We start from the raw sequence: 13,684 nt of genomic DNA on the forward strand, positions 1-13,684 counted from the left end.
CCATCATGGACTTCTTAAAATTTTCAATCATAACCATATCACTTCCAGTATAAATTAAGTCATCAACATACAAACATACCATTAGAACTCCTGCATAATTTTTCTTTATATAAAGAGTATGTTCATATGGACACTTTCGAAATCCCTCATTTAAAAAATAAGTATCTATACGACTATACCAAGCTCTTGGAGCTTGTTTTAGCCCATATAGAGCCTTTTTCAACCTGTACACCTTATTTTCAGCACCAGATTTCACATAGGCAGGAGGTTATTCGATAAATACCTTTTCTTGTAGCTCACCATGTAGGAAGGCGGACTTCACATCTAACTGGAAGATACTCCATGCATTTTGAGCAGCCAAAGCAATTACCAATCTTATGGTGTCCAACCGTGCAACAGGAGCAAACACCTATTCATAGTCAACACCATGCTCTTGCTTATATCCTTTTGCAACTAAGCGAGCTTTATACTTGTCGACCTCTCCATTATCCTTCAACTTTGTCTTGTAAACCCATTTGACACCAATGGTCTTCTGATTTTCTGGAAGATCTGTCAACTCCCAAGTATTATTTCTTTCAATTACTCTAATCTCCTCATCCATGGCTTGCTTCCACTTTGGATCTTTGACAGCATCAATAAAGGCTATAGGATCACAATCTGAAATTAAAGTAAAATGACTAGCTGAATTTTCAGATTTACTAATCCCATATACTTCATAGTCTTCCATCCATGCTGGTGCACCTTTGCTATGTTGAGGACGTTCATTGTTGGACTGAACATCATTTGATTCATGCTCAACAGCTCCATCATCTTGTATTATGGAACCAGCTTGTGAACTAATCTCCAAAGGTTGTTCTTCTTCTTCTTCTTCATTACCAATTGAAATTTGTTGGGAAGAACCAACATTGTTCCAATTCCAAGTTGCTTCTTCATCAAAAAGGACATTACGGCTAATAACAATTTTCTTGGTAATGGGATTCAATAAACGATAAGCCTTTGAATTGTCACTAATACCAAGAAAAATACATTTTTGGCCTTTATCATCCAACTTCTTTCTAGCAGCATCTGGAATATGGGCATATGCAATACATCCAAAAATGCGAAAATATTCCACATTTGGTTTGCACCCGCTCCAAACTTCATGAGGTGTCATATTTTGAACAGAACTAGTGGGGTTTCTATTCAATATATGAATGCTCCAGTGAACTGCTTCGGCCCAAAAATCTTTTGGTAAGTTGCTTCTCTTCAAAAGACTACGCACCATATCAAGAATTGTGCGATTCTTCCTTTCGCACACACCATTTTGCTGAGGTGTGTAGGCTGCCGTAAGTTGCCTTCTAATTCCATGCTTCTCACAAAATTCTACAAATTTATTTGAGTTGTATTCTCCACCCCAATCAGTCCGCAAGCTTTTAATTTTACAACCAGCTTCATTTTCAATAAGCACTTTAAACTTCTTCAAAGTTTCAAATGCTTCTAATTTTTCCTTTAAGAAATAAACCCATGTGTTTCTGCTATAATCATCAATGAAACTGATGAAATATCGTCTACCTCCCTTAGATGTAGGACTTATGGGTCCACAAATATCTGAGTGTACTAGCTCCAGCACCTACTTTGCCCTCCAAGACTTGCTTGTTGGAAATGATTCACGGTGTTGTTTGCTAACAACACACTTTTCACATATTCCGTTAGGAGATTCAAATTGCGGCAGACCCAACACCATCTCTTTCTGAGATAAGGATTTCAGCCTTCTAAAATTCAGATGCCCATAGCGAAAGTGCCACTTCCATGCATCATCCTTCACTTTTGCAGAAAAACAAGACTTTGTGGTGTTGCAAAGATATAAAGGAAACAAACGATTGGTCGACATATTAATTTGAGCAACTAACCCCAAATAATAATGTCGTATTTGACAAACTCCATCTTTGATATTAAGCTCATACCCCTTTTCTAAAAGTTGTCCAGCACTCAATAAATTTGTCTTTAAAGCAGGAACATAAAAGACATTACTGATAGTAAGAATGGAGTTGTCTTTGATTGTGACTTGTACCTTCCCTTTTCCCATAACAGAGACGGCTGAATTATCTCCAAACTTCACAGTATCTTGAAAAGTTTCATCCAATTCTGAGAATGCCACTTTGTGTCCACACATGTGATTGCTGCAACCAGTATCAAGATACCATAAATTAGTAGAAACTTTTTCTCTAGAAGTATATGCCATCAAGAGCGAAACCTCTTCTTCCGCCTTTGTCTCTGCATCTTCCTTTGTCTCTGCAAAGTTAGACCTTCCGCCATAATTTTTATTTAAATTGGTACGACACTCTGAGCGATAGTGTCCATACCGATGGCATTTCACTTGAGATTTATCACGCCTTTTCTCTTTTCCTTGAGAATCACCAGATTTGGTCTTCTCTGTTTTGTGATGCCAGTTTTTTCCCTTTCATTTGCCTTTCTCATGATCTGCTCCTTTTGAGAAAGTCATTGTCTTCAATGCTAACTCCTCCTTGTCTTGTTGATTTAACTTCTGTTCATGAACCAACAAAGAACTTTGCAATTCTTCAATAGAAAGAGTATCAATGTCCTTGGATTCTTTAATGGAGCAAACGATATAGTTGAACTTTGCTGTCATCGAGCGAAGTATTTTCTCAATGATGGTAACGTCCTCCAGCTTTTCTCCATTAATTCGCATCTTATTTGCGATAGCCATCACCCTTGAGAAATACTCAGTCACCGACTCACTGTTTTGCATACGTAAAGTTTCAAACTCAGCACGAAGTGCTTGGAGTTGCGCTCGCTTCGCCTTCGCCGTTCCTTGATACTTCTTCTTCATGGAATCCCATATTTGTTTAGAAGTATCCTTGCAAAGAATTATTTCCAGTATTGAGCGATCAATAGCTTGGAAAAGGTAATTCTTTGCCTTGAGATCCTTCAACCTTAGACTGTCCAACTCTGCTTTTTGTGCTTCCGACAAAGCAGTACCAGCTGGTGGCTCTTGCACGCCAACACTAACAACTAGCCAAAATTCCTTGGACCTAAGGAATTTCTCCATCAGCATGCTCTAATGATCGTAATGACCATCGAAGCGAGGAATGGCGGGCTGAACAAAATTTTCAGAAGCCATTGTCTTGCAGTTGCAATAATATTGCAGAATAGACACTCACAGTAAGCAGTATCCAACACTCGGACTTGATCTGCCGAACTCTCAACCTGGCTCGGATACCAAATGTTAAAAATTGTCAGTAGCATATATGAGAAAGCAACAGACAATGAAAGTACTTAATTGACTTGAGTAATATATCAAATACATCAGACACTTTAAATAAAGAAAACTAATAACTGAAGATGTCCATGACTCCTAAATAGAAGAGGAAACTACTCCACTAACTTGACCATACACTCCACTAGCACATGTAGCCTAAAGACTAGGAAACTACTAATTTAACTGCTGCCTACATTACATCAGTAAAGAATTAACATATTAACAAATGAGCTAAACAACCTACAAAGCCAAATTGCCAACATTACAATCATACAGAGAAGAAAATGGGACTTAGCTTTGCACGATTGCTCATTGAAGTAGAAATAGATGCTAAGTTACCAGATAAGGTTTTCTTCAAAAATGAAAAAGGGATGCTTGTGGAGCAGAAAATGCAGTATGACTGGAAGCCTACTCTATGTAAGTTTGTAATAAATAAGGACATGATAAGCAGAACTGTCGGAAAAATATGGACTCTAGCTTGTACTCAGTTTCTAGCAGTTACATAGCGTTGATGGGGAACATGACTAGGCTGAGGGAAGTTGAGATGTTTCGGAATGCTGTGATGCTTCCTAGACAAAGAGTGATCACTTGGCTAGCATACCAAGACAAACTAATGACTAAAGAAAGACTGGTGAGGCTGAGCATCCCTATAAATGGAGATACCAATTGTCTCATGTGTGATTAAGCAACACCTGAGACTCATCAGCACCTATTTGTAAACTGTATATGGATCAAGAATATAAGGGAAGCAATGATCAACTAGTCAGGAATAACCATTCCATCGCATACTATTAATAGAAGTTTATAGTGGATCAAGAACAGACACTAGAGGCAGTTCAGAAAGGAAGTAGCAGCCGCAATCATTGGAGCATTGATATATTACACTTGGCAAGCGCAGAATTGAAAACTTTTTAGGAAGATAACTATAAATAGTGCTTTTATAGATACACAAATACAAAAAGAACTTAGGGAGCAAATAGGTATGTTTGCAGATTCTAGGAGAGCTAGAAACTATAGAATTTTGATATAAAGACAGTGTAATTAAGAGTGATATAGCTGCTACATTGTTTTTCTTTTGAGATTTAGCCATTTAGGTAGTTTTGATCAGAGTGGATTGGAATAACTGGATGCTCTTAGCTTGTAAATCATTTGGTTGTTATGGTAATATTCACATATTATTGCCAAAAAGAAAATTTATATATAATTTATATACATCGGCTAAGAGAAGTAAACAATGAACCTAACCGGCTATTTGTGTAAAATTTCCTATATATTTCTTTCATACCTTTTGTCACGACCCAAAATTCGCATTTCGTGATGGCGCCTATATTAATACTAGGCAAGCCGACAATCTCAATAAACCACAATTTCTCTTAAGTTTGAAACATAATATTTAAATTCAATATAAAAATCTCACAAATACTGATATAAGTACACTCCCAAAATTCGGTGTCATTGAGTACATGAGCATCTAAATAATAACAAAGTCTGACTGATAAGAACACTGTCTCAAAATATAGAACAGTACAATAACTGAAAGGAAAGAGAGTCAAGGTCTGCGGACGCCAAGCAGCTACCTTGATAGTCTCCAACAGATAAATCCTCAAATCTGGCAACCGTCATATCCGGAAGTACCTGGATCTGCACACGAGGTGCAGGGTGTAGTATGAGTACAACCAACTCAATAAGTAACAAGACTAACCTTTGGACTGAAAGTAGTGACGAGCTCAACAGGTACAGTCCAATATAGAAATAATAGTACAAAAATGTAGGCATCCTTTCAAGTTCAACAGTTAAACTCAATACAAGTAAAATAGATCAATTCTGAATGATATGAGGAATATGACATCTCTGTATCTACATGCCAATGTACGTACTGTATGTGATGCACCTCAGTGAAAATCTCGCGTACTCACAATCTCAAAATACTCAATCACTCAGTACTGTATATGGCCAACCCAGCCCAGGGAAGGTCCATCCTATATATATATATATATATATATATCAACTGATAGTTAGTCACTCAGTACTGTATAAGGCCAATCCATCCCAGGGGAAGATCCATCCCCAAATGTAAATGATTCGGACAAGATCCACGTCCAGGGAAGATCCATCCCTCAATGTAAATGCTTCGGGCAAGATCCATGCCCAGGGAAAATCTATCCCTCAATACAAATCAACCGCTCTCACTGTGGGGGTGCAGACTCCGAAGGGGCTCCTTCAGCCCAAAGCGCTATAATAGCCAGATCCAGGCATAAGTAAATAAAATATGTTGCGGCGGGCAACCCGATCCCATAAATATCACTCAAAATCTCCAATCTCTCGGGATCTCAATGACATGAAATCAACCCGACATGATGATATGATGTATCAATGAATGACAACAGAGATTGGGATATGATATGCAATGATAGATGTGACTGAGTACACAATTGTAAATTTAATCAAATAATTCAACAACAACACGACCATGTGGGTCCCAAAATATCGGCACGTAGCCTAAACATGATCTTTAACATGAGTCTCGGCTCAATTTCCTCTAACACGTGGAGGATATGCGAATAATGACATGATTCTCTAATTATACAACTTCACAAAATTTATTTAAGTCTCAATTTCTATGGTGCACGCCCACATCGCGGAACCCGATAAAAGTTACAAAATATGAATGCCCAATCAACTACGAGTCCAACCATACCAAAATTACTAAATTTCGATAACAATTCGGCCCTCAAATCTTCAAATTTGACCAAGAGGGTTTTTAAAATTTTCCAACTTAAATCATCGATTAAATGCTAAAAATAGCAATAGATTCAGGTAACTTGACCAAAATTGAGTTAAGAACACTTACCCCGTTGTTTTTCTTGAAAATCTCCCGAAAATGGCCTCTCCCCGAGCTCCAAATCGTTAAAAATGGAAAATGTCCCATTTTCAGAACTTAAACTCTCTGCCCAGTCATTTCTTCTATGCGATCGCGGACCAAGTCCTGCGATCGCGAAGCACAATTTTTCCACTGCCCAAAAATAACCCTACACGATCGCGGATAATTCTACGCGATCGCGAAGCACAGTTCCACAGACCTACGCAATCGCGGACTTGTCCACGCGATCGCGAAGCACAACCTTGCGTGACCCCCCTCCTACCTCACTTCCTCTACACGAACACGACATACCTCACGCGTTCGTGATGCGTGAACTACTCCAGCTATTCGATCGCGGTCCTCCCCACGCGATCGCATTAAACAACAACTCAGCATCCCCAATTAAGCCTACGCAATCCCGAATCTGCCCACACGATCGCATAGCACAAGAAATCCACTGCCCAGCTAAGCCTACGCGATCGCAGACCAATTCATGCGATCGCACACAAGGAAACCAGACCTGTGCACCAGAAAAACTTCAGCAAAATACCAAGTCCAAAAATTAATCTGTTAACCATCCGAAACTCACCCGAGGCCCCCGGGGCCTCAACCAAATACACCAAGTCCTAAAATATCATACGAACTTAGTCAAAATCTCAAATCATATCAAACAACGCTAAAAACACGAATCATACCTTTCAAGCCAAATAAAACTAAGAAATTCCAACTTCTACATTCGATGCCGAAACCTATCAAATCAAGTCCGATTGACCTCAAATTTTGCACACAAGTCATAAATAACATAACATACCTATTCCAATTTCTAGAATCGGATTCCGATTCCGATATCAAAAAGTCAACTCCCTAGTCAAATTTTTAAACTTAAATTTCTATTTTAGCCATTTCAAGCCTAATTTAACTACGGACTTCCAAATAATTTTTCGGATACACTCTTAAGTCCAAAATCACCATACAGAGCTATTGGAATCATCAAAATTCTATTCCGGAGTTGTTTATACATAAGTCAACATCCGGCCAACTATTTCCACTTAAGCTTTCATCTTTGAGACTTAGTATTTCAATTCATTTCGAAACCTCACCGGACCCGAACCAATTACCCCGGCAAGTCACATAACAAATGTAAAGCACAAATTAAGCAGTAAATGGGGAAACGGGGTTGTAATATTCAAAACGACCAGCCGGGTAGTTATATTCTCCCCCTATTAAACAAATGTTCGTCCTCGAACGGGTTTAGAATCATACCTGGAGCCTCAAATAGGTATGGATATTTGCTCCGCATCTCCCCTCAGTCTCCCAAGTAGATTCTCCGACTAGCTGGCCTCTCCACTATACTTTCATTGAAGCTACATTCTTTGATCTCAACTTTCAAACCTACCGGTCTAAAATGGCTACCGGCCCCACATCATAAGTCGAATTACCATCCAATTGCATTGTACTGAAACCCAAAACATGAAACGGATCTCCGATATACTTCCGGAGCACAGATTCATGAAGCACTGGATGAACACTCGATAGGTTAGGCGGCAATGCAAGTTTATAAGCCACCTTTCCAATCTTCTTAAGTATTTCAAGAGGCCCAATATACCTAGGACTCAACTTGTCCTTCTTCCCGAATCTCATAATACCCTTCATAGGCGAAACTCGGAGTAGTGCCTTCTCTCCTACCATGTAAGCAACACCCGGTCGGCATAACTGTTCTGTCTAGACTGCCCCGTGCGGAGTCTATCCTAAATCAATTTAAACTTCTCCAAAGCATCCTAAACCAAATCAATACCCAATGGCCTAGCCTCACCCGGCTCAAACCAACCCACTGGAGACCGACACCATCTCCCATATAAAGCCTCATATGGAGCCATTTGAATGCTCGATTGGTAGTTGTTATTATAGGCAAACTCTGCAAGTGGCAGAAACTGATCCCAAGAACTCCCAAAATCTATAACACAAGCGCGTAACATATCTTCAAATATCTGAATAGTGCGCTCGAATTGTGTGTCTGTCTGAGGGTGAAATGATGTACTCAACTGTACCTGTGTGCCTAACTTTGGATGTACTGCCCTCCAAAATTGTGATGTAAACTGCGTGCCCCGATCTGAAATGATAGACACTGGCACACCGTAAAGGCAAATAATTTCGCGGATATAAATCTCACCCAACTGCTCCGAAGAATAAGTAGTACCAACTGAAATAAAATGCGCAGACTCAGTTAATCGATAAACAATCACCCAAACAACATCAAACTTCCTCAAAGTCCATGGGAGTCCAACTATGAAGTCCATGGCAATATGCTCCCACTTCAACTCCAGAATTCCAAGTTTCTGAAGCAATCCGCCCGGTCTCTGATATTCGTACTTCACCTGTTGACAATTTAAACACCGATCTACATACCCAACTATATTTTTCTTTATTTTTCTCCACCAATAGTGCTGCCTCATATCCTGGTACATCTTAGCGGCATCCGGATGAAAGGAATACCGCGAACTGCGGGATTCTTCAAGAATCAATTCACGCAGCCCATCTACATTTGGAATACAAATCCGACCCTGCATTCTCAACATCCCATCATCTCCAATAATAGCATCTTTGGCATCGTCGTGCTGAACTTTGTCCTTCAGGACAAGTAAATGGGGATCATCATACAGGTGCTCTTTGATGCAGTCATATAAGGAAGACCGAGAAATCACACAGGCTAGAACCCGACTGGGCTACGAAATATCTAATCTCACGAACTGGTTAGCCAAGGCCTGAACATCAACTGCAAGAGGCCTCTCACCAACATGAATGAATGCAAGGCTACCCATACTCTCCGCCTTTCGGCTCAAGGCATCGGCCACCACACTGGCCTTCCTGGGATGATATAGAATAGTAATATTATAATCCTTTAGCAACTCTAACCATCTCCGCTGCCTCAAATTTAGATCCTTCTGTTTGATTACGTGCTGAAGGCTCCGATGATCTATAAAGGCCTTACAAGACACACCATAGAGATAGTGCCTCCAAATCTTCAATGGATGAACAATGACTACCAATTCTAAATCATGGACAGGGTAGTTCTTTTCATGTGTCTTCAACTGGCGCAAAGCATAAGCAATCACTCTACCCTGCTGCATTAAGACACACCCAATATCGATCCGAGAAGCATCACAATACACTATATAAGAGCCTGAAGCTGACGGTAAAACTAGAACTGCAGTTGTGGTCAAGGAAGTCTTAAGCTTCTGAAATCTCTCTTCACATTTATCCGACCACCTGAATGTAGCACCTTTCTAGCTCAATTTTGTCATAGGCGCCGCAATAGATGAATGTAACGACCCGACTTGTCATTTTGAACAATTATGCTCATTTAAACTATTTGAAGTCTTGAATAGCTTCATATGATATATTATGACGTGTGTGAATCGTCGGTTTTGATTTTTAAGTATTTCGGGATTAGTTCGAAAGAATGAATTTCATGTTGGAAGCTTAAATGAAAATGGTTGATTGGAGTTTGACTTTTGTGCAAATGACTCTAGAATGGAGTTTTGATGGTTCCAATAGCTTCGTATGGTGATTTTGAACTTAGGAGTGTGTCTGGATATTTATTTTGAAGTCTGTAGTTGAATTTGGCTTGAAATGGCGAAAGTAAGAAATTGAAGGTTTGGAAGTTTGACCGGAAGTTGACTTTTATGATATTGAGTTCGGATTGTGATTCTGGAAATTTCGGTAGTTCTGTTATGTCATTTATGACTTGTACGCAAAATTTGAGTTCATTCCGGATTGTTTTGGCATATTTCGGCAAAAGATATAGAATTTGGAAAATTTATAAGTTCGATTCAAGGTGCAATTTGTAATTTCTACGTTGTTATATGTGATTTGAGGCCTCGAGTAGGTTTGTAATATGTTTTGAGACTTGTTGGTATATTCGGACCGGGTCCCGAGGGGCTCGGGTGAGTTTCAGGGTGGTTTCAGACCATTTCTAGGCCATTTCTAGTTGCTGATTGTTGGCTACAGGGGTGTACAGTGCGATAGCGTGGACCTGGCCGCGATAGTAAAGAGAAAAATAGGAAAAAATGGAACTCTTCATCGCGATCGCGGAAGCCTTCACGCGATCACATAGAATAAAATCTCTGCTGCACTGACCCGACTTTGGAAGCTTATATCTCGCAATCTATAAGGAATTTGGAGATGATCCAAAAATAAAAGTTATAGTTCTTGATGTCTAGTTTTCAGAAAGGTAAACCATTTGTCATTTGGTATTTTTTACAAAAACCTATGACCATTACACTAGAGGCTGTTCGGAAGAGTTGGACAAGGCTGTTGGAAATTTGTTCATCGCGATCGCGGGGGAATGGCCACGATCACATAGAGTAAAACATATGCGGGAAAATATTGTGCTTTGCGATCGCGAAGCATTTTCTGCGATCGCATAGGGTAAATGACTGGGCAGCAGAACTTAAGTTCTGAAAATGAGCTATTTTTGACGATTTGGAGCTCGGGGAGAGGTGATTTTCGGAAAATTTTTAAGGAAAACATCGGGGTAAGAGTTCTTAACTCAATTTTGGTCAAGTTACCCGAATCTATTTCTATTTTTAGCATTTAATTGGTGATTTAAGTTAAAAAAATTTAAAAACCCTCTTGGTTAAATTTGAAGATTTGAGGGCCGAATTGTTATCGGAATTTAATAATTTTGGTATGGTTGGACTCGTTGTTGAATGTGCATTCATATTTTGTAATATTTGTCGGGTCTTGAGATGTGGCCCCCATTGGCGTATTTTTGAGTGGAATTTCGGATTTTGTTGAAAAAATTAGTATTTTCATATGGAATTAATTGTGACTAGGTTCGAGGCGATCGGAGGCCGATTCGTGAGGCAAGGGCATATTGGAATAAATAATTACACAGTTTGAGATGAGTAACACTTCTAAACTTGGTTTTGAGGGTATAAACCCTGATTATACGTGTTATGTGATTTGTTTGGAGGTGACGCACATGCTAGGTGACTGGCGTGTGGGCGTGCACCATAGAAATTGCGACTTAAATAATTTATGTGGAGTTGTATAATTAGAGAATCATGTCATTATCCGCATATCCTCCACGTGTTAGAGGAGATTGAGCTGAGGCTCATGTTAAAGATCATGTTTAGGCTACGTGCCGATATTTTGGGACCCATATAGTCGTGTTGCTATTGAATTATTTGATTAAATTTACAATTTTGTACTCAAACACATCTATCATTGCATATCATATCTCAGTCTCTATTGTCATTCATTGATACATCATGTCGGGTTGATTCTTATGTCATTGAGAGCCCGAGAGTCTGGAGATTTTGAGTGATATTTATGGGATCGAGCTGCACGCTGCAACATATTTTATTTATTTATGCCTGGATCTGGCTATTATAATGCTTGGGCTGAAGGAGCCCCTTTGGAGTTTGCACCCCCCACAGTGAGCGCGGTTGATTTATATTGTGGGATGGATTTTACCTGGGCATGGATCTTTCCCCAAGCATTTATATTGAGGGATGGATCTTTCCTGGATATGAATCTTGCCCAAATCATTTACATTTGGGAATGGATCTTCCCCTTTGCTGGATTGGCCTTATACAACACTGAGTGACTGACTATTAGTTGATGTGTATATATATATATATATATATATATATATATATATATATATATGGAATGGATCTTCCCTGGGTTGGATTGGCCATATACAATACTGAGTGATTAAGTGTTTTGAGATTGTGAGTATGCGAGATTTTCACTGAGGTGCATCACATACAGTACGTACATTGGCATACAAATACAGAGATGCCATATTCCTCATATCATTCAGAATTGATCTATTTTACTTGTATTGGGTTTAACTGTTGAACTTGAAAGCATGCCTACATTTCTACACCGTACACCTCGTGTGCAGATCCAGGTACTTCCGGATATGGCGGTTGCCAGATTTGAGGATTTATCTGTTGGAGACTATCACAGTAGCTGTTTGGCGTCCGCAGACCTTGACTCTCTTTCCTTTCAGTTATTGTACTGTTCTATATTTTTAGTCAGTGTTCTTATTAGTCAGACTTTGTTATTATTTAGATGCTCATGTACTCAATGACACCGGGTTTTGGGAGTGTACTTATATCAGTATTTGTGAGATTTTTATATTGAATTTAAATATTATGTTTCAAACTTAAGAGAAATTATGGTTTATTGAGATTGTCGGCTTGCCTAGTATTGAGACAGGGGCTTTCACGACATGCAGATTTTGGGTCGTGATAAGTCGGTATCAGAGCTCTAGGTTCATAGGTTCTATAAGTCATGAGCAAGTGTCTAGTAGAGTCTTGCGGATCGGTATGATGAGGTCTATACTTATCTTCAAGAGGCTACAGGGCATTTTAGGATAAACTTCTCATCTTTTTTTTCTTATCGTGCGACATTGATTCGGCTTGAAGTGTACCTCTTTGAATTCATTCCACTCATTCGTGTGCGCATGTGAGTGCTCGGTATCAGTTGTGCATCGCCGACTTGTGATTCCATGAATGAGGTTCGAGATGGGTATTCTGTGTATTAGGTGATGGGCCAGTCTGGAGGACTTGATGCCAGGTTTAGACCGCATCTTAGGCTCGGTAGCTTCAGTTGTGTGAACTTGTACATTTGGACTCATATGTCCGGTAGTGTCCCTATGAGTGGAATTTATGGCTCGATGAGCGGTGGAATGACTAAATGATGAGTATGATGCGACCGCAGGATGTGTTCAGATGGTTTATGTAACGATTCGACCGATCGTTTTGAGCCCTAGCGCGTCGTTAGGCAGTTTAAGGCCATAAGTAGCTTCACTTCAGGTATTATGACTTGTGCGCGTGGTCGGAATTGAATTTTGGAAAATTCGGAGTTGATTTGGAAAGAAAACTCTCATTTCGGAAGCTTTAAGTAGGAAGAATTGACTAAGGTTTGATTTTTGAGTAAAAGACCTCAGAATTGGGATCGGAAGGTTCCAACATGTTCGTATGATGATTTTGGACTTAGGCGTATGTCCGGATCGGGTTTTGGATGATCCAGGAGCGTTTCAGCGCCTATTATGGAAGGTTGGCATTTTGGAAGAATTTCATAAATTTGGGTTGAAGTATATTTCAATGTTATTGATGTCCGTTTGTTATTTCGAGTTTGGGAATAGCTCCGTATGGTGATTCTGGTATTGGGAGCGCGTCCGGATGTGGATTTGGAGGTCCGTAGGTCATTTCGGGGTCATTTGGAAAAAAGTTATAAATTTGAAGGTTTTTGATAAGTTTGACCAGGAGTGGACTTTTTGATATCGGTTGTCGGATTTCGATTCCGAAAGTTATAGTAGGTCCGTAATGTCGAATGTGACTTGTGTGCAAAATTTGAGGCCAATCGGACGTGATTTGATAGGTTTCGGCATAAAATATAGAAGTTTGAAGTTCTAAAGTTCACCAAGCTTGATTTGGGGTGCGATTCATGGTTTTGATATGGTTTGAGGTGATTTGAGGCCTTGAGAAGGTGTGTGTTATGTTATGGGACTGGTTCGTGTGATTGGACGGGATCCCGGGGGGCCTCGG

Source organism: Nicotiana tomentosiformis, chromosome 2, assembly GCF_000390325.3.
Source record: "Nicotiana tomentosiformis chromosome 2, ASM39032v3, whole genome shotgun sequence".
Classification (NCBI taxonomy): Eukaryota; Viridiplantae; Streptophyta; class Magnoliopsida; order Solanales; family Solanaceae; genus Nicotiana; species Nicotiana tomentosiformis.